Source organism: Camelus bactrianus, chromosome 10 (assembly GCF_048773025.1).
Source record: "Camelus bactrianus isolate YW-2024 breed Bactrian camel chromosome 10, ASM4877302v1, whole genome shotgun sequence".
Classification (NCBI taxonomy): domain Eukaryota; kingdom Metazoa; phylum Chordata; class Mammalia; order Artiodactyla; family Camelidae; genus Camelus; species Camelus bactrianus.
This window is the reverse complement of record NC_133548.1, coordinates 39,005,093-39,027,634: the sequence shown is the minus strand read 5'-3', so window position 1 is coordinate 39,027,634 and position 22,542 is coordinate 39,005,093. Positions and strand designations below refer to the sequence as shown.

The following is a 22,542-nucleotide window of genomic DNA, read 5'->3' as shown; positions in this document are numbered from 1 at the left end:
ACAAATATATCTGGGCATCTGTCTTGATCGCTCTCTTTTCTTTGCTTCCCTGACATGAGTTACCAGGTCTGGTCAGTTTTACTTCTGAGATATCTTTTGTGGTTCTGTGTTCTTACAGATTCCCACTGCCATTGCTCAAAATATGGCCATCTAAAATCTCCTCTCTTCCTTTCCATTCTCCCAGCCCCAAATTAAAAATGTGTCAGTTATTTTTTCATGTGTATATGACATTCTACATGCTCACCTACTGCCTGGAAAATACTCATCTGACAATATTCTTACTTATCCTTCAGGAGTCAAGTCAAATATTACCTCTTCTTCTTGACGCCAAGGCAGTCTCTCCTCTGTGCTCCCACAGACATTCTAGTGACTATTCTCACTGCACTTAGATTTTATTGTGTTCATCCTCTTTACCATCTTGACCAATGCTGTCCAATGGAAATATAATAATAAGCCATATGTAATTTTAATTTTCCTAGTAGCCACATTTAAAAAGGTAAAGAGAAAAGGAATTTAAATAATTTAATGTAACTTAATATATCCCAAAATATTATCATTCCAACATGTAATTAAAATTTATTAATGAGGTATTATACCTTGGTTTTTTTGTACTAAGTCTTCAAAATTCTGTGTGTTCTTAATACTTACGGCATATTCCAATCCAGACAGGCCACATGTTAAGTGCTCAATAGCCACATGTGGCTAGTGGCTCCCATACTGAACAACTAATGTGAGATCCAAAAGGAATCATATCTTGTTCATTTTTGTATTCCCAGGTGTTTGACTTGTCGGAAATGCCTAATAAATGCTTGATAAATGAATTAATAAATGAGCAATGATACAAATAGCTAGTGTTGATTGCTTACCATGTGAAAGGCACTGTGATAAGCCTTTTCTTACCAGCAAATGATAGCTGGTATTCAACGGCTACTTGATGGTCATTAAGTAATTAGGTAGTTTTGGGAAAGCCACTTATTGTCTTAAGATCTCAATTTTCTCATTTGTGAAAGATGGAGGGGATGGGCAAAGTTACTCTTAGACCAGTTCAAAAATAGGTAAAGATATAAATAAAGGTAAAGCGTTTATTAGAGTTGAGTCATGAAAACAATGAATGGTCGGATAAGTTTTAGGAGACAATGTTGTGCAATGGAAGGGCACATGCTTTGGAATTAGACACATCTGGTTAGAATTATGAACTCCACCACTCAGTTATGTGCTCTTAGAATTTAAATTCCCCAATCTTTTCACTGCTTCATCTGTAAAATGGAGACAGTAGTAACTACCTTGTTGTGAGGCTTGGAAATAATATCTATAAAGTGTTTGTCATATTACTGTATCTTCAACAAATAAAGGATAGACATTATAATTGGTTCTGGGAATTCTTTCACTCTATTTTTTTCCCCCTTAGGATTTAACAATCTTAAAGGTAAGCCTTTAGGTAGGGCTTACCATGTTCCAGAAAATGTGCTAAAATGCTTTAAAATATTAACTCATTCAGTTTCATAGCACCCCTGTGAGGTAAGCGCCATTACTATCATTTCCATTTCACCCTTGGGAAACTGAGGCACAGAGGGTAAATAACTTGCCCAAGGTTACACAGATATTAATTGGTAGCGCTGGGATTCTACACTCAGGCCCTCAGTGCTAGAGTCAGGACTCTGAATCACTGGGCTCTACTCTTCTCAAGCCAACCACTGACTAATTTATTACGAGAATACTAAAATTGGCTGCTTTAATAAATATCATAACAGAGTGACTAAATGGCTTTGTTTATAAAGAAACCAATCTGTACACTTCTCAGCTCTGGGGAAAAAGAGATTAGGGACTGAGTCAGCTTAAGTTTTATTTCCTTAAAGAGTCATACATTTGTATACACTGACAACTTTTTATACATAGGTGTGGTTTGCTGCCCATGGTTCCCCCAGTTCAGGTCCTTTGTTTCAGATGTTGCTGGGAGTTGGCCCTTCCCTAGAAGCTCAAGGGTGAGATGACTTACTGATCTTAGGGACTTTAGGCACAGTTCTCAAAAAGCACCACCCAAAGAGCGGGAAGCAGAGTCTGTGCCTTACACCTCGGACATGCTGTGAGGTTAGAATACAGATAATGAACTACTTATGCCTACTTCTGGGCATCGGCAGAAGCTCTGTCCTGACTCATGTACAAAAATCCCTAAAAAAGGAAGGAAAAAAAAAAGACAGAAAAAAGTAATCTCCAGGTCTCAGGATTCTATTGAATTACTACTGCCCCCCAAATGAGCTCCAAACAATGACAATGGCACCCACAAAAGAAGGGCAAATGACCATCTAATCAGATGTGGGAAGAAACTGGCCAGCCAAATGGTTTCTTCTTTTCACAGTGATACTTGGAAAGTGGACAGCAGATGGTATTTAAAGAAATGTTACAAATACTGTTCCTCTTTCTCTAAATACCTATGAGCTAGAGAACACCAGAACACCGTTATCAATAAACAGGGTCTATCGATGGAGGCAGTTGAGAATGCGGGGGCCAGGGTCGGGGGGTGGAGAGCGGGGGAGACGACAAATTTTACCTCTACCTTCTTAGGGTTTTTCAGCTGGGCCTGAGAATGAAACTGACACAAGACAGGAGAAACATATACAAATTCAAATGTTTTACGTGAAACGGGGACTCTGATAAGAAAATGAAGTCCCAAAGAAGAAGCAAAACCTACAGGCCTTTTTTCACATTAAGTTGAACAAAGAGAAGCAATTGTGGGAAAGTAAACTATATGGGGAGGCTAAAGGAAGATAAGAATTAACAGGTGTGTTTCTATAGGATTCTCTCAGCTTTGATTCCCCATTGAAGAATTTCTTTTCTAAAGGGAGGGTACCTTTCACATGGGAGTTTTAAATTTCCTGTTTTCAAGAAGAAATGGGGAGATTAGAAGGCCACTTTTGCATCTGCTATTCTTTAAATGTCTTTAGTTCGAAATAATCCTTATGTCAAAGTAGCATATTTTGGAATGGCATATTCTGCCACATTTTATTCCTCCCCTTTAAAATTTCCTCTATTCTGGACTCTGAAATAAAGCTAGCATAATCTTAAATTAGTTTTCTCATCTATAAACCAGGTGACTATTTTTACAAATCACAGAATTAAAGAACCTAAAAGTTAAAACATATGACTTTCTCTAACTTATTTTATGTACTGCTGTGTTTGACATACATCAAGCAATTTATTTTTATTGTACAACTTGATTTTCAATTTAATTTAAAATTTTACAATCTTAAACATTTAGTAGAGATAACATAAACTCATGTGACTAGTAAACCCAAATAGAAAAAGTTGTATGTCTTCATTCTGTTTAATGTTGACAACCCTGTAGACATGACTGCTTTTATTAAACCAACAAACTTAAACTAGCTTTTATTTACCAAAGATTATCTCAGATTCTGTGAACTTGAGAAATATCTGGGTTAGTTTCTATATTTCTGAGAGTTTTAGGAAAACTTAATTTATATAAGCACTTTTTTTTTAACCAATTAAACAGAGCTCTTTTACAAAGTAACTTTGGTAATATCACCTGGAGGTAGAAAAATATATATACACATAGTCATATAGAGACAAAGATGCAAAAAGAGATCTTATAGTTTTCATTTTTAATCTTAGCCATGAGTTAGGCATAAATTCAGAAACACAAAATTTACTAACTTATACAAGAGTTATCTTTGCCTTATTAATTTTTTCCTTTCAATTTGATCTTCCTATAGGTAATAATAGGATATTTGTTTATGGTGAGATCTCTCTAAAAAAATCCTTTTAGATATAAAAGTCCAAATATTCAAGACTACACCTATTTTAATTGTGACTCAAAACCAATAAGCTTTTTTTTTATGGCTAAAACATAAAAGCCTTTGAACTCTCCTACACTGTGGGTGGGGATGTAAATTGGTACAGCCACTATGGAGAACAGTATGGAAATAACTTAAAAACCTGAAAATACAGTTGCCATATGATCCTGCAATCCTACTCCTGGGCATACATCTGGAGAAAACTCTCATTTGAAAAGATATAAGCACCCCAATGTTCACAACAGTACTATTTACAATAGCCAAGATATAGAAGCAACCTAAATGTCCATCAACAAATGAACTGAATAAAGAAGATGCGAGATATATATATATATATATATATATATATATATATAATGAAATACTACTCAGCCATAAAAAAGAATGAAATAATGTGCAGCAACATGGATGGACCTGGAGATTATCATACTAAGTGAAGTAAGATAGAGAAAGACAAATACCACATGATATCACTTATATATGGAATCTAAAATATGATACAACCTTATTGATAAAACAGTAAAAGACTCACAGATATAGAAAATAAAATTATGGTTATGGGGGGGCAAGGGGAGAGGGAGGGATAAATTAGAAGTCTGGGATTAGCAGATACAATCTACTATATATAAAATAAACAATGAGGTCCTACTATATAGCACTGTATTCTGTATTCAGTAGGAAACTGTATTCAATATTCTGTAATAAACCATAATGCAAAAGAACATGAAAAAGAATTATACACATATATATAAAAAATATATATGTATATATATGTGTGTGTGTGTATATATATATATATAACTGGGTCACTTTACTGTACACCAGAAACTAACACAATGCTGTAAATCAACTATATGTCCATTTTTTTAAAGGCTACCAAAAAAATCAACAAGCCTTTTTATGGCTTAACCATGGACACAAGAGGCAACCCCAAAGAGCACCAAAGGTGCAGCCCTCCCAAGATCCAGCAAGTGTACTCTCAGAGCCAGCCTAGGAATGTAAAGCGCTTTATTGTCACAGGCAGTACGAACAGTATTTGTGAAACCGGTGTCTCTTGTTTCCTACAGGAATGTGAGCTGCTTCCAGCTATGCACCAGCTAACCTGCAGCACCCACTGGGCGACATTAGGATAAGGGCTTCCTAGCACTATGAAGAAAATGAAGGTAAGACCACAAAGTCTCCTTACGCACTGGAACCTCTCACTAAGACAAACTTCCTTGAGAGCTGGCAAGGTTAGACAAAGAGCTGCTTGTAATTTTATGTCTTGGTTTCCAGCCTCTTTGGCTGGTTACCTGATTCAAGCCAACATCTGTATGCTCCAGTTTGGGGAGACCAGAGAGAATATTCTCACTGGTCACAAAGCCAAGCTCTGAAGACATGAAACAAGGTGAAAGGAGCATCTTATTTTACAATTCTCCTCCTTATGACAAACACCACTAAAGACAGACAAAACAACAACAACAACAACAAAACCCAAAAAACAAAAAAAAACAAAGACTAGGAGGCTGCGGATCATAACCAATGGGTATACTCAGAACCATATTTACAGTCACAATTCAAAGAACTAATTTTACATATGTTTTTCTCCTGCCAATCTACATTTAGAAAGGAAAAACGATAAGGGGAGACTTTCATTATTCTTGCTTTGGCTGGGCCATGCAGGCAGAGATCTAAGTGACTGAAGTGGTAAGAATTCTTACCTTCTGCTGGCTTTTTGTCAGATGTCCCAGGATCTCTCAGTGCCCCAACCATTGAAATCCCATCCTCACCACCAGAAACCATAGGAGAGCCAAAATCTTATCTCTGTCTTCATAGGGTTTTTTTGGTTGGGCCTGAAGATTAAATGGATATTAACCTGATTAACAGGGGAATTGTATACAAATTTATATGTTTTCTGTGACACAGAAACTCTCATGGGAAATGAAAGATCAAAGAAATGGCAAAATCTACAAGCTTTTATATTAGGTTGAACAAAGAAAGGCAATTGTGAAAAAGTAACTAAACTATATGGGGAGGCTAATGGAAGGTAAGAACTATTTCAACAAAGTATATGTAGATAGGAGTCTCTCGGCTTTGATTTCGCATTGAAGCATGTTTCTTTTCTCCTGGTATAAGAAGAGCATCCTTCACATGGGAGTTTTAATCTCCTGTTTTCAGGAAGAGACAGGGAGATTAGACATCTCTCTTTGCATCCTCTGCTTCCTAAGTGCCTTTAGCTCAAAATAATTGTTGCATTAAAGTGGCATATTTTGGGGTGGCATATTCTGCCACCCTTCTAGAACCAGAAGGTCAGTGGTCAGGACACAAGAAATGATTTAGAAGAGCCAAGAACATAGCAGCTCTGTTTTTGTTCCCCCTAGACTAACGGTGCTGAATAACTGAGGGTCAGATGCTTCACCTCCAGGTGAAAACCAAACTTACATTCCAGATTTCTGAAACAGTCAGAACAGATACTGGGCATTAGGTTTAACCATCCTTTAGAGATGAGGAAATGTCACAGAAACCTGTCTATACTTGTTTAGACTGAATATTGAGGCACTAGTGGAAATGTTAGAAACTTGGTAGAAATGTTTGGGTTTTTTTAAATAAGAGGCTTTGAAAATGTTTAAAGCAGACAAATTCTGAATGTCATAATTGAATACAAGGCACAGCAGAGATCACCAAATGAATTGCGGGGGATACTGTGCATACTACAAATTTGGCTTTCTTAAGAAAAGCTGCCTAAAACTCTTTCCAGTGCTGTGAAAGTGAGCATCTCTGATGCATTCTAGATAGCTGTAATGGGTTCTTCACTGCAACTACAAAGAAAGTTGTGTTCATTTTAGTCTTGTTAAAACAGACATTTTTAATGTGAAATAGTTACTTTTAAATAGTTCACACTCTCCCTTGTCATGTAATCTGCAAAGATAAAGCATGGTGAAAATAATGATTAATTCCATGAGTTCCAAGACATATGTAAGATCCTGTGCTACTCGTTGTGGAGAATACAAAGACATGAGGACAAGGCAAAATGACCTGATCTTGTTTTGGAGGAGGCAAATGTGGCACAATAGAAAGATTATGGAGTTTGCAATCAAATAGACCTAGATTTCAATCCCACTTCTGCCACCTAACAGCTGTGTAACTTTGGGCAAGTTACTTGTCTCATTAAGCTTCAAGTTTCTCTTCTACAAAATTCAGATGACTAGATGAATATTTGCATAGGAATGCTGTGAAGACAGACTGAAGAGTCTCAACAGAACTGTGTTTAATAAGACACTGACAGAACAATATATCATATGAGTTAGAAAACGATACATGCCGTAAGAAAAGTGTTTCCTTAGAGCAGGAAGAGGTACTATTTGCATAAAAAAATTGATGCTCAACCTTACTTGTCTTCTGTTTTTAAAGAAGCTAAAAAAGGCTGAGGGATGTATAAAATAGCTGTAACTACTTTTTACGTGTAGCACATGTGTTTTTGGTGTTTATTCCTAAGCATTTTCTCAGTAATATATGGTATCTCTAGGCTGTCAATGATAATAGTACATTTTTCGCTTGGTGTAATTTATCTTCATTTACAGAACTGTATTTCTGTAGCAAGAATCAAAAGCACATACAGGTGTTTCATATTTGAATAAAATTACAATGTTGTTGATTCCAATATATGGCAGCCCAATTTTCAGGGCTTTTGTTGAGGAAAGATGGGAAAAGCATTTGAATGAATAATTACCTTTTTTTTGGGTGTTACTGTATTTTATAGGTTAGACTCTGGGCAAAAAATGAATTCCTTTTGTGAAGACAATTACTCACTTTTTATAGAAATAGGACTTCTTGGAATTCACTTAAGAATGATGGTGCACTGTGAGGGACACTAACTATATAACATGCCTTCCCCATGAGATTGTACCACCTTGAATAATAAACCATTGTTTTTACATCCTCTTCCAGAAGCACGCTGTCCCACTGTAGGGGGTCTTTGCTGGAGAGACATGTTATATACACATTGACTTGAATCAAATAAATGCCTTTATGATCTCAACCCTAAAATTATTTTTGAAAATCATAATGTGCTCATTAAGCAATTACTTAATTTCTTCATGTTCTATTCTCAGAACTAAATATTAATTTATGTCTTTATATATAGCTATATTATTATATTTATGTATAGCTACTTTAAAAGATCAAGATATTTGTAATGAAAGGAGTCACTAGAAATAGTGTCTAATTGCATATGGCATGGTGATAAAACTTAGCAGTGGTTCACTTAGCTCTGTGTCTTCTAAGAAGATGCCCCTAAATTCCCTAGGCTAGGTTAGATCCTTTTTGTATGTATTCCTTCATCCTGAATTATATTGGAATTATCTGTTTATGTTTGTCTCCCTGTGCTCTGTGGAAAGTACTGTCTTGACTAACTTCATGAGCTTAGTTCAAGGACAACTACTTTAAACAAAGGAATTTATCTGAATTGAACAGCTTAATGGCTAATAAATGACTAAATTAATAATCCTGTCATCTTTACCCATTTGGCTCCTGGTGCCCTTACACAGGCTAAAATTTGGCCCAGAATTGTAATGTTTGTTTTGGGAAAAATGTTATTGACCCATAGCTAAGAAGTCTTTGATCTGACCCTGGATATTTCAGAATTCTGCCACTGGGCTGGGTGTTAGGCACATACATCTTGCCTAACCTAATGAATGACTCATCCCTGTGAGTAGGCACCTGTGTCAGCTTTGTGTTTTGTGCCTTTCTCCGGGAATGACTGTACAGTCAGCCCTCCGTATCTGTGGGTTCCACATCTGTGGATTCAACCAACTGTGGATTAAAAACATTCAGAAAAAAAATTCTAGAAGAGTTCCAAAAAGCAAAAGTTGAATTTGTTGTATGTCAGCAACTATTTACCCAGCATTTACATTGTATTCACAACTACTTACACAGCATTTACATTGTATTAGGTATTATAAGACATCTAGAGATGATTTAAAGTATACAGGAGGATGTGCATAGTGGTTATGTTAGCAGTAGTTAATTTAGCTCTGTGTCTTCTAAAAAGATGCCCCTACATTTTCTAGGCTGGGTTAGATCTTCTTTATACGTATTCCTTCATCCTGCATTATATTAGAATTATCTGTTTAAGTCTGTCTCCCTATTATACCCATGCTCTGTGGAAAATACTGTCTTATCCAATTTTATATGCCAAGTTCAGGAACAAGTACTTTAAACAAAGGTACATCACCGTCTTATATAAAAAACTTGAACATCTGCGGATTTTGGTATGAGGGTGGTCCTGGAGGGTCCTGGAACGAATCCCTCCACAAATACCGAGGGATGACTGTACATGGTGCTGGACCGTGAGCTCTTCCAAGGAGAAGTCATGGTATTCAAACTAAAGTTTCCTGGGTTTACAACTTAGGTCGCCCACAAAGTAGGCAGCTCATTAAACTTCTGTAGTTTCCAACTGGGTGCAAGATCGTGGCTGCTGTTGTTCTACTAACAGTGCCATGCACTAAAACAAGCTCTAAATCCTCAAAGAAAAATTCTGAACCATCTTGGCTCATCCTTAAAGTACAAGCTTGTGAGTGTGATTTACCATGCCAGGAGCTTTCACTTATTTTAAATTCTCACACTTTTTTTTTCTTCCTATGGTTTCTAGTTTTTGAATGATAGCTAAATCCCAGTAGGATTGTTTATATCATGGATGTTTCATGGAGCCTAAGGTTACGATAATATTATTGCAGAGTTTTTCTCAGAATCCTTTTATCATTACAAAAATTGAGATATTATACGTAAAGTGCGTTGGGTGCACTAACTTAAGTATATGGCTCGGTGAATTTTTACCTCTGCACACACCACCTCTGTGACTACCACTGAGATCAAGAGACAGAACGCTTCCAGCACCGTTATGCCTCTTCCATTCCCCCTCTCCCCTCCTCCCTTCCCAGGTAACCATTAGTCTAACTTCTCTTACCATAAATAAGTTCTGTATGAAATTATTTTGGAAGAAGTGTCAAGTGGAAGTATTTGGCTCATAATTCCGCGGGGCTGGACGAGACGCACGCTCGGCTTGCTCCCTATGGGGCATCCCGCCGAGGTTCCTGCGGACGACAGGACGGCCCCGCTCTCACCGACCCGAGCCAGCCCCGTTAGAGGCGCGCCCGGCCTCACGTAGACAGTGAGGGAGCACGCCACAATGGCTGCCCACTGTCTCCCCGCCGGCCTCGCCGCATCCTCTCCACCTTTCCAGTGGGCGCCCCTCCCAAGCGACCAGCAGCCGGGGCGTAGCCCTGGGCGCGACCCGCCGGAACCCGAGCGGCCAGGCTGGGGCGCTCCTGAGCCCGGGATGTGGGGTGCGCGCCCATTGGCTGAACTTTCCCCGCGGGCCGGCCGGCCGCAGAGCCCACCTCCCGGCCCTCTCTCCGCCCTCCTATTGGCAGTTCGCGTCGCACCCGCGCCCTCTCCGGTCCCCCTCCCGCCCGGATGGAAACGGGGTTGAAGGGGTGGGAGGCCGAAGCCTGGAGGAGGGTGAGCGATCCTCTTGGTAAGGGGGTGCGAGAGAGCCAATCAGGACCAGACGTGGAAAAGAGGCGCCGCGCCAGCCAGTCACATCCCGAGGTTCGGGTCGGGGCCGGCTTACGTGAGTGCGGGCCGTAGCCAATGGTCGTGCCACTACCCGTCCGCTCTTCAGCTGCAGGTCGGGAGCGGTGGAAGAGGGAGTGAGAAGAGCGCGACGGCGGCGGTGGCGGAGCACTCGCTGGACGGCCGGGGGAAAAGCGAGGCCCGAGCCTCTGCGTCTAGGTGAGAGGCAGGAACGCCGGGCGGGAGAGGCGGGCTGCGGGCCTCTCCTCGCCTGGTCTTGGCCCGGGCTGTGGGAACGGGGGAGTCAGGCCGGGCCGAGACGGGGGCGACACCCTCCGCCCCGCCCCCGCCTCCGCCCTCGGCTGCTGCGAGCCGGACGGAGGCGCCCCTTCAGCGGGAATGGTGTCTGCGCGGCTCGGCCGGGCCGTCTCCCTCGGAGGGCCCCGACCGCTAACGGGGCGGTAGGGAGGGGCCTGATTTGCAGCCGCGGAGCCTAGGGGCGCCGCCTGGGGTGGCGAGGCCGCGTAGAGGTGGCGAAGGTGGGGCGGAGTAGTTAACGGAGGAGCGGACTTGTGTGCTCGACGGTGGCAGTGAAGAGGCCTGTGGTGGAAGAATTCTGGGTCTGGGGACGAAGACAGTGAGGGGAATAGGTTGATGCTCAGAAGAGGGTGCCCGGGGAGACGTTGAGGGGCCAGGGCGTGTGGTTGGCCTCTTGGAAAAAAGCATTACAAGAGAGTGGGGCGGGGGCGAGATCAGCTGGGAACGAAGGGAGGACAAGCTTGGGTTTTGAAGGTTAAGGTCGCTGGACAAATAGGGACACGTGGATCTGGAGTAAGAGGCATTTACTGAAGGCAGAAGGTGACCGAGAGGTTTTGGGTGAGGTATGGCTGTAGACTGTTTGAGTAGAAGGCGTTAGGTGGCCAGTTAGGAGAAATTTCACAAGGATCAAACGGGATAGGTTTACTTATGGTAGCTGAAGGGTGTGGATCTTTTATGAGTAAGTTGGCAAGATTAACTGTCCGTTTTGTCAGGTAGGAGCCAGTCAGCCAGATTCATTTACTCTCATCGAGGGCTAAATACTTAGAGTTGTTAACTCTCACCACTGAGGCTGATCGTCCGCCCAACGCATCCCTCCTCCCGCTCCTATGACAGTTTATCTCAGTGTTTTGCCTCAGCAGCACACAAACTCATCCTCTCAGGAGTAATGGCACAAGTAGTGTTTGCTTTTGATTGGATGGCAGTGAGAAATCCCTTAAATCTTTATGTTAAGAAGTAGAATGTGTTGGTTTAAAGGCAACATCAGAAGATATTTTAAGAAAATTTGCCCTACAGGGGAATTTCTCAACTATCTTGTTCGGTGTATGTGGTGTAGCTTAAAAATGATGCAAGATCTCTTACAGTAACACAAGTGAAAATGAACATAGGTACAATCCTGTTACTCTATAGGATCAACCGTCTTGATGCAGAATTTGATTTATGTATCGTGCTTATTGGGGTATATTTCAATCTTGGAAAGAGTTTTGTAGCTAAGTAGGTTCAAAGTTCTTTTCACTTAGAGGAAAGAAAAAATGGCATCACTGCTACTACCTTTCTGTTTAAAGGTTTCAGAATTTTTATTTGTGGGTTGTAGGCAGAGAAAGGGTAGTAGAAAAGAAAACGGCCCAGTTCTATATTTCCAGTGGATTTAAACAGGAGGAGGTGATACTACTGAGGTATAATTTCTACTTGAGGATAGAACAAAAAGACTGTGAAGAGTTAATTCTTTTCAAACGTAAAATAGTGGAGTGTCAAGGACAAACACCAAAGACAGCATTTGTTGTATAGGAGGCTTCCTTGTTAACCAACTCAACAAAAAATTATAGCTAATGGACCATTTAGGATGTAGAAATAATTTTTGAAAGTAATTTCTTGGTAATGCTGTTCACTAATTACATTTTATCCTTAGTATAACAGAGTACCTAAGTGTTGAGGTGCTAAGGTGACTCGGAGCAGAGAAGTAATCTGAGTGGTGTAGAGTTAATCAGGGAAGGTTTCCAGGAAGAGATAAGTTTTGAGCTCTTTTGGACTAGAAGTTGGGATGTGGGTTATTGGAAGACATGAGGATGATGTTTCAGTAGCATGGACATATTATAAGCAACTGTGAACAAGACCGACAAACATGGTTTTTAAGTAGAATTGAAGATTTGGATGAATATTTAAGGGTATGGAAGTCAGCTAAGTCTTTTATGCCGTAATCGATAAATGGTGGTTTTGTATGTTGGCTAGAAGATAAGAATTTGAATAGTTGATGATGGAGTAGAGACTGGTAGTGAAGGAAAGAGTACAAAAATATTTTTTGCTTGTTTTGTTTGCCGTATGAGGGGGGAAATAATTAGGTTTATTCATATATTTATCTTTGGAGGAGGTACTAGGGATTGAACCCGGGACCTTGTGCATGCTAAGCATGTGCTGTGCCACTTGAGCTATACCTTCTCCCCTACAAAAACATTTTTGGATGGTGGTGATAAGAGAAATGTGGTGAAAGTAAGTTGAGTTGTTGAGAGGTAGGTTTGGTATTCAACCATATGTAATAAGCAGAAATATTTTTGGGTCCTGTACTAGATTATATTGATAATAATAGCAGAATTTATTGGGTGCTGCTTTGTACCAAAAACTGTCTTGAGGTTTTCAAGCATCATCTTCCTTTGATTATCCCTACTTTATAGATGAAGGAACTGAGGTTCAGAGAGATTTTTTTGCCCAACGTTACACAGCTAGTGAGTGGTAGGTCAGGGTTGGCAGAGTCAATAAATAAATACTAATTGAGCATCTGCTTCTTGCCAGGCACTGTGTTAAGTGCTGGAGATTCAAAGTTGACAAGCAAATCCAAGGTCAGACATGGGCCATTTTTTAGAGATTGTCAGGAGTTAACAGAAGCGAGCCAATGAAGAAATACAAAAAGGTTCGTTGGAGAGATTTTTTTTAGACACTGAGGAATATACTGTTTAGGGAAACTTAGGGTAAAGTTTTAAGAAAGAGGAAGTGGTCAGCAACAAAATGTGTAACTGAGAGACTCAGAAGAACAACGATTGAGAAGAGACTGTTAAATAAGGAAAAAAGTAGTGTGAATTTAGTCTTAAGAAAGCCAGAATGAAGATAGTAAGATACAAGCTGGTAGTTAATTATGTTTAGTGGCAAGTGCTCTATGCAAATTTGAAATTTGGAATGATCACAGTTATGGTCAGATTCTGTGAAAGAATGTTGGTTTGTCCCTGTGCAATATTTTAATCATTGGCTATTAAGATCATGGTTAGTTTAAAAATGTGGGTACTTTTTGTATTTTTCCAAGTTTTTAAAAAAGAGCATTGTTTTGTAATTAGTGGGGGGAAATCATTCAACTAAAATGAACTAGTAGTGAGGGAATATGTGGATGAGTTAATCTGTACTGTGTTTGGGGTAATGAAGAATACGGTCCTGTTTCAGTGCCTGCTGCATATGAGCCACTTTGGTAGGCACAATCCCATCTTGGAAATGGCTGGTTGTTACCGGTAGAAATATCCCGAAACTACATTTGCTTAATCTGAGGGATCAGGTTACTGAAGCACCCTGAATCATGGTGATACGGTCTTGGCTTTTCTAAACATTGTTTAGTGAATGAATTTAAGGTTTAAAAAAACCAAACCAATTGTGCAGTTGAGTCATTTTAACTGCCTTTTGGCCTTACAGCCTTCCCTCCACCCACACATTGATTTATAGTTCCTCTCTTCAGTGGGTTTGTAATGGGTTTAGGAAAGTCTCAGTTCACTAAGGCAACATGGAAGTGCTGAATTTGCATATAACAAATTTAACTTAAACACTTAAAATTCATCCTTGTTTTCTGTTCCCAGTTTGAAGAAGAGATAAATTTCAAGAAAATAAGCTTTTCTTATCAGATAATTATTCCAAAGCAGTTTGGTATCATTTGCCCTAGGGTTAGTAGATTTATTCCAACCTTCTAAGTCAAGAATGGTACTTAGTTTTTAGTTTAATTTAATTTGGCCCATAGGAGTTATGGGAGGAAATTTAATATTTCCTCTAGGCACTGTACTATGTTCCTTAAATAAATTATCACATTTAATTCTTATGCAATTGTCTAAGGTGGTTATCTCATTTTACTAAGAGAATGAGGCTTAGAGAAAATAGTAACTTTCCAAAGGTGGGGGAGCTAAGTGGCAGAGCTGAGATTCAAACTTTGCTTTACCTAACTTCAAAACTCTTGCATATGAAACATACAGCAAGAAGGAATTGTTTTATATTAATACATACAACTGAAAAAAAATGCCACATAGCCTTTGGTATTTAGTAAGTACTTGTTACCTTAGAAGATGAGATTCTTACTCTGTATGTTTGTGCTTTGTGAGACATGGTCTTAAATGGTGCTGATTTTTGTGTGTCTTATAGGGTACATTATATTTTATTGCTTTAGAGATGTATGTTTTCACATTTTTGTATTTTTTGAAATGAATATTTTACAGTGTCTATAGTTTTTTTGTTTAATATTTACAAAATGGATACTATGTCTTAAAGTCAAAAATGTCTCAGAATTAAGGAAATGTGGTATGTGTACGTAGTCTTCAGGTATAACTGTCTTGGCAGTTTGTTGTGTGCATTTTCTTCCCAGCATCCTCCCTTTACTTAGCCTTTTTTTTTATTCTTTTTTTTTTAACTATGGTATAATACAGAATTGAAGTATATATTAATAATAAAATAGTCATTCTCTTTAGTTTGTGAATATTATGGTGTAGAAGAAAGTATTTTGATGTAGAAAATTCACGTTGCACTGTGAATCAGCAAATTGGAATTTTAATTTTGGTTTTGTTAGCAACTTGATGTGTAACTTGTGACAAGTCACTTCCCTTCTCTGAGCTTTAGTTTCCTCATCTGTAAAATGGAGTGGGGAGAGGAACTTTTTAGACCTGTCTAGTTTGAACAAACTGTATGCCTTCTTTCTAATTAAAAACATGGATGCCTTAGATCCCTTTTTAAAGCAACTGTATTTGTTGCTTTTTACTTTTCTTTCCTTCTCTTCATATTCCTGTTTTCTTTCCCTGCCTTTTTCCCATGGATCCTTGAGGGTATTGTCAGATTCTTACTTTACCAGAGAGTATGGATTATTTTTTATATCCTCCATTTACCAAGACAGGAGATCTGAGAAAGCAGATATTCAGTAGTTAATGAACGAGTGAATATGTTTTATGTAAGTTAGTAAAAGAATCATTTAAATAAAATACCATCAAAGAGTTGTTGAAATTTCACTGAAAGGTAGTACTGCTCCCTTTCATATGAATAATGAAATGTGTTTAGCAAAGTAAATATCTGCTCTCTACTAGGCAGATATACAAAGAAGAAAACTCCTGGATCTGTCTTTAAGAAGCTGTCTACTCTAATAGCAGTGGCAAGTGTCTTTAAACTTTGTATTATGGAAAATTAGGAACATGAAAATACAGAAATATGCGTATCACCAACTTTAACAGTTTTCAACTTGTGATCAGTCTTGTTTCATCTGTATCTCCACCCACTCTCCCACTTTTTTAATTTTGAAGTAAGTTCCTAGACATTTTTACCAGTTAATACCATACAGCATGACACTGTATATTATACTGGGCTGAGCAAGAGAAATTAGATATAATAATCTACTGTAGGGCAGGGATAAGTAGTTGGGGAGACTGAATATAGATATGTAAAACAAATGTAGCAACATGAGATCCTATGCCAATGTTATAAATTCTAAGTGGAAAATGACCTTGGTGCTTTTGTGTGTGTTTAACTTAAATTTTAACCATTTGATGGTTTTAAGATTACTTAGAAGTATTTAGTCCTAGATCATTCTTGTCTTTTATGGAATTCTTGCCAGAAATGTTGGCAGGATAGTCACATGAGAAATCCTCCTTGGATGTAAGGAATTCTTACCACTGTATCTTACTGTTTTTGAGTATTAACTTAAATACTTTGAAATATTAGTTGAGAATTAAGATCTTAAAATACATTGTATAATGCAGAGAGTCTTAGTCAGAGGTCATGAACCTCTTTCAGTATCTCCTCAAAGCTTTGTGCTATCTCTTCTCAGAAAAAAATTTACGTATACACTTACTTTTTCATATAATTTCAGAAGGTTAATAAGACTTTCAAAAGCCATTCAGGTATCTTCGACGATTTATGGATTCTGGTTTAATAATTCATTCTTTAGTGTATAGGCAGAAAGCATACTGCTGAAATTCAGCATAAATTTATTTGTGTGTGCCTCACTTTTTAAAAACAAGTGTTTTTCATTATTGAATGAAATTATAAACTTCATTATGGAAATGCCTAATTTGAAAAAAGACCAATTCTGAATTGGATTCTTGGGGAAAAAGAAGCTGTAGCCAGTTTAATGAATATGTAGGAATGATTTTACCAACATTTTTGGAATCAGTGTATGGAACTTTATATAGTGGCTGCTGTCCATCCTGAAATAACAGAAAGTAGTATAAGACTTAAGAACTTAAGAATGAATAAATGGGGAGGGTATAGCTCAGTGCTAGGCATGCAGGAAGTCCTAGGTTCAATCCCCATACCTCCAATAAAAAAAAATCTAGTTACCTTCCCCGCAAAAAAAAAAAAAGAAGAATGAATAAATGCCTAAATACTATTTTTTCAGAGGTGAAGGAAGAAATTTCTTTGACCTCTCTTGTCTTTAAATAGTTAAGATCTGTGGAGGAAAGGAACTGTTAAAGTATTTTGAGGTTCACATTTGTGTTAAAATAACTCCTAGATATGATACAGCAGCTTAGAAATGCATGTTGGGCTGACAAAGGATTGATTCTCAGTTGAGCCCTGATATCATAAGTTTTTATCATCCATCTTGTTTGAAGAACGGTCCTAAATAAATTATTTAGAAATATATGGTTTTAAAAACTTGTGGATTGTACCTAAAATATAATCATTGTAACGGTTATGAGCATAAGCAGAATCCTTAGGAGATAGAAAGAAACAGGTCAGTTACCTGCTAATGGGACATTTGACCTACAGAGCAGCGCATAGGTTGTTTGAAGATCAGTGAATTCTAGGTGTATTGCTTTAAAGTGATAACCCTTGTGACCCGTTGGAGTTAATAATTTTCTTAGTATCTAAGGTACTACTAGGAAACAACTTATTCTAGTACATAGTAATATATAAACTTTGAGAGCTAGAAGGGGCTTTATCCATCAGTGGTTTGGCTCCCCTTCAATGAATTTTATGAATGAACAGAGCAGTTAATTGACTTTCCCAAGGTCAGGTGGTTAGCAGCAGTCCCAACAGTGTAGTTTTTCATTACTTTACCTTATTTTTGGTAAGTCTGTTGCACTTACTTATCTTGGCTGTCTTTTCATTCTGGATTTCAGTTTCTGGAGAAGGAAATATCTAATGCTAGAGTTTTCAGCATTGTGACTGATTCTTTGTTGAATAATTGACTAAGAATTTACTGAGGTTTTATACCCTAAAGGTAAAGTTTTTACTTTGCTGTATATGTTCTCATCCCATCTTTAGCACAGTAACCCATAGTTACAAGGCTTACTGGGTAGGCTTCTTAGGCGCTGAAGTCAGTTTCACAGCTGGAAACAGACACTAAGAATCCACAAAGCCATCAAACACTTCCCTCCTATTTTCTATACCTTTCTATGTCGATTCCTGCTTGACAGCATTTAATTACAAGCTGTACATATGAACCTGGCAAAGTTTTAAAGATAAATCAGGAAAAGATTTTGAGAAGAGGCTTTGTTATGAGATTTAATTGTTTTCAGACATTCCTGTAAGCTTCCTACTTAAAACTAGAGACTGGAGGGATGACATCCAAGTTCAGAGAAGAGCTTCCATGAAGAGCTCTGATTTCAAATCTTTATGCCACATTTGGTTAATGTGGACCTGCTGGCCAGGGAGAAGACCAGCCCCTACATTAGTGGCCCCATAGCTGGCGTAAGGATCCTTTAAACAGTGACCCTCAAGCTCTTTTTAATCTAGGCCCTTTAGCTATGTCATTCTTTACCTCAATAATTCCCACTTTCTAGTGGAATAATAATAACTAAATTGTCAAAGTATAAGCATTTTTGGGGAAAGTGATTTTCTTCAGCAGTTAGGGATATGGATGTTTCCTAATTGAATCACTGAATATGCTTTAAGTCTAGACTAGTTGGAAAACTGTAAGCCTCAAATTCCAGTGGTGGAATTGTATAATATATTCTGCAGGTGTAATAAGACAACTAAAATGATAATAATGAAGCTCAACTAATGGTGATTTTTAATTAGAAAATGAGAATAATGATAATTGAAAACTATGACGAGCTGAAGACAACAGAGTTTCACTGACAGCGATTATTCCTGTTAAAAATTACTGAATTCCAGCTCTTGAGTGTGTATATGTGGTAGGAGCTTTGCAGCATTGTGAGTTGCAGCAATCAGTTATTAATTGTATATAAACTGAAGTCTTTGGTACATTCTAATAACATGTTCATTTTTGCAGCTCTTTGTAACTGGCTTAATAGTTTATTCAAAGTAGCCTTATGGATCAAAGGAAGGTCATGGCTTTCTAAATCATTGTCCATGGGAGGTTTGGCCCTGTCTGTGCAATCATTGCCTTAGAGGGCTGATATGGTAATCAGTGAGCTTTTCAGAAGCATTGTTTCCCTAATTGTGTTGGGAAATTGGTGAAGGGCTAGGCCTGAAAAGAGATCTATGGGTTTTTTACCTCAGGAAATTTTGTAGGTCTTTGATTTGCTAATGTACTTTGCTGATTTCCTGGTTGAGGATAAAATATACAGTTTCCCAGCCCCATTTAGCACAATTTGAAAATGCTGCCTTGGCAGAATAGAGCCTGTTTTTAGGTTCAGCGCTGGGAACAGATTCAGAAGGCTTCATGAGAAAGTGATATGAAAGAAACATAGAGGAAATACAGCATACAACAGGAGGTTCAAAGTACTTTTCTGTAGTTAAGAGTTGCCAATCATTTGCTATAATAATCAGACTGAGTATAAACTACTTTTAATCAGAGTCTAAATGCTTCTACAACCAGTGGAATACCTGATTCTACAAAGTTGGCTGAGGGGAGGATATAGCTCAGTGATTAGAGCGCATACTTAGCACGCACGAGGTTGTGGGTTCAATCCCCAGTACATTCTTTAAATAAAAAATAACAATAATAATAAATAAACCTAATTACCCCCCCAAACAACAAATTTTTTTTAAAAAGAAAGTTGTTAATCTTAATGAATAGGCTTCAGTAATTTTAAATTAGACCACACAAGATAACATGATTAGCCTGAGGCAATTTTGGGGATAAACTTGTATGTAGCCTACGTGTAGTGTTTAGGGTATATGTGGTACATTTTCCTATTAAAATCAGTTTTACTGAGTAACATGAAACATTCATATCTTTTTTCATATTAAAGTTCCTAGTTTATTAATCCTCTAATGAAAAGTCTGCAGAATCACTACAGATACAGTTGCTGCAGAATCTTTACTCCTTCCGTTGTCCATTCACCAGCTTTCTTTTGCCAGCACCAACATTGGCCTTTGCAATCCCCTTGCCTCTTCTCAAAAAGGTTCCTTCTAGTGTTTTCTCAAAGTCTTTTTTTTCTCATACAGGCCTTATCCTGCAGATCTATGTTTGGGTTCGTTTTACTTTGCATAATCCAAGGAATTATAAATGCTGCTAAAGCCGGTTGTTTTGCTACCACCAAAATGGGTCCTGAATCCAAATACAAACATAACATATGGTATGGTCTTGTACATTTTGGCTAGTTTTCCCCAAATTTCTGTGTTAGCTGCTTTGCTTTCCCAGAGTGAAGGACATCGATGACCATTTGTTTCTGCTAAAGTAGTCGGTTGGTCACGAACTTCCTGGTCTAGAGAGTTATTGTATCATTCATGAGATGGCTGATCATCAAGCAGTCAGGGAGAAAAAGAGTAAAAAAAAACATTTTTTTTTTATTGAAGAATAGTCAGTTTACAATGTTGTGTCAGTTTCTGGTGTTCAGCCCAATGCTTCAGTCATACATGAATACACATGTATTTGTTTTCATATTTTTCAGAGTGAAATATTTTTATGTTAATCTTTAGTTACCTTTTGGAATGAGATGCTCAGCTTTCATGAATTTTGAACAAAACAGGATATTTCAGTTTCCTCTGTTGGTAAAGTTTGAGAAGCTTTATCTTTGGTAATACACTTAAAATATTTATACCTTTGTATACTGGAATCCTATATTCCACTTTCCTGAGTCTGAACATATTAAGATAAAAATTACAGGTCTTAACATGAAAACTTTTTAAGGAGAGACAGTAGCACAGTATCTAAATAAGAATCGTATGTGACTTTTGGAGATTACTTTTTAAAAATTTTACAATGGAATTGAATACATTTTTTGCAAGCCGTGGAACTGTTTATTACCAAACTGTGTCAACAAGAGCACAGCCCTTCTGTGTGCTTTACAGTAGAGCAGTTACCCTTCTGGTACAGGCCTTGAGGACAGAAACAGAGGAAAGTGGATATTGCTAAAAATTTTTTCTTGTCAGCAGGTAATTTTAATACTATAGAATTGACATTTCCTCTCTGATGAAGTAGAACTTGACTTTTGAAAAATTTTTAGTTTAATTTTTTTTTTAATGGAGGTACTGGAGATTGAACCCAGGACCTCGTGCATGCTAACCGTGCACTCTACCACTGAGCTATTGCCTTCTCCTTCTCTGAACTTGACTTTTTAAGATTTTTTTGTTTGATTTTTATATCACTTATATCACTCAAGGAATTTAGTCTGATTTTTCTTGGTGTCTGATATTTTCCAGGATAATGAAGTCATAGAAGCATTTTAACTTGCTGAAGTGCCATGTTTATAGAGCAACATCAGTATACAAAGTGGCTGTGCAGTGCCCTAAGAACTAATGAATCAGTTGAGTTCCTTACTACCAAGAAATATCTTAGACGCTGGGGAAAATTGGATACAGAGAGTTAAATATTGGTATATCAGTGCCTGTGTAGGCAAACAGAGTGGCCATTATATTTACTTCAATGAGTGCTTACAGCAGGGTTGGACACTAGCATCTTTTATTGAAAAAAGAAATGTTAACCAAGATGTTAGAGCTATTCTTTTGTTTGTGGAAAAATGCCTTATAAGCCTTAATTTTTGAAAGGAGAAAGGAACCCACTATTCTTATCAGTTTGACTGCAGTAGTTTGTACATTTTGAATTTGCATTTTGGTCCTTCATTTGTTGCTTACAGCTCACTTGCAGAGGAGGTTTTCTTTTATGTTGAGTCTTAACCAAAACACTAAAGACTCTAGAGTTATTAAAATACAGTAATAAGATACTAGACCAGTGGTACCCAGTATGCCTCCAGATGGGAGTCTATCAGACATCTTAAAAGATATACTTCCCTGCAATGCGAGGCCCCTTAATAGTCTAACTGAAATGAATTGGCTTGTTTTTGGCTAGAAGTGTGACAACTCTAAGTGGTATCCTGCTTGTTAGAAGTTCACAGTTAAGCAAATATGGGAAAATGAACTTTTTATTCAGTGAATGAAGTTATTTGGTAGTAAAAATACAGTTGACCCTGGAATAGCAGTGGGAGTTAGGGGTGCCAATTCTCCCAAAGTCAAAGATCTGCATATAATTTTACAGTTGGTCCTCTGTATCCATGATTCTATGTCCTCAGATTCAACCAACTGCATGTCGTGTAGTACTTTAGTACACATTTACTGGGGAAAAAACCTACATATAAGTGCACCCATGTAGTTCAAACTTGTGTTGTTCAAGGATCATCTGTACTTGGTAGCTTAAAAATGTAGTAAGGAATACTCTGCTGTTCCACAGTCCCATGAAATAGGTTCAGCATGGGTCAGATCTGTTACTGAGCCGGGTTCATTTGCTTGACATGGAGCAAGCCAAATGCTGAGACACTGAGGTTTGCAGCAGAGAAAGGGCTTATTCAGGAGGCAGCCAAGTGGAGTAGATAGAAGAACAAATCTCAGATATACCTCCCCTGAAGATAAGCGGCATGAGATTTCTATGCAGTAAAGAAGCAGAGTGATTTTAGGCCTGAGGAAAGGTGATTGGAGGTAGGGGAACGGTGAAGTAATTGGTGTTCTTTGCAGATGTATCTGAGTTACATGCTTCTTGAGATGTTAAAAAATGAGGTACTTAGCATGATCTGAGGGT

The 22,542-nt window shown here is 38.2% G+C and overlaps 2 protein-coding genes and 1 pseudogene across 4 annotated transcripts in view; 1 reads left to right on the top strand and 2 right to left on the bottom strand.

Moving 5' to 3' along the window:
* PTH (parathyroid hormone) overlaps positions 1 to 10,280 on the bottom strand; it is a 96,053-nt gene extending 85,773 nt beyond the window's left edge. For both annotated transcript variants that reach the window (XM_074372359.1, XM_074372358.1), the window contains exons 1-2: positions 9,754 to 10,280; positions 5,510 to 5,641 (exon numbers count right to left, since the gene is read on the bottom strand). The gene's annotated coding sequence lies outside the window, so the exon portion shown is untranslated. The remainder of the gene's footprint in view (positions 1 to 5,509; positions 5,642 to 9,753) is intronic.
* Positions 10,281 to 10,428: 148 nt separating this feature from the next.
* Positions 10,429 to 22,542, top strand: part of FAR1 (fatty acyl-CoA reductase 1) — a 62,339-nt gene continuing 50,225 nt past the window's right edge. Inside the window, exon 1 of one of the 2 annotated variants that reach the window (XM_074372357.1) lies at positions 10,429 to 10,580. The gene's annotated coding sequence lies outside the window, so the exon portion shown is untranslated. The remainder of the gene's footprint in view (positions 10,581 to 22,542) is intronic. The other variant, XM_074372356.1, reaches the window with a different exon arrangement.
* LOC105076798 (small ribosomal subunit protein eS24 pseudogene) lies at positions 19,849 to 20,260 on the bottom strand (annotated as a pseudogene).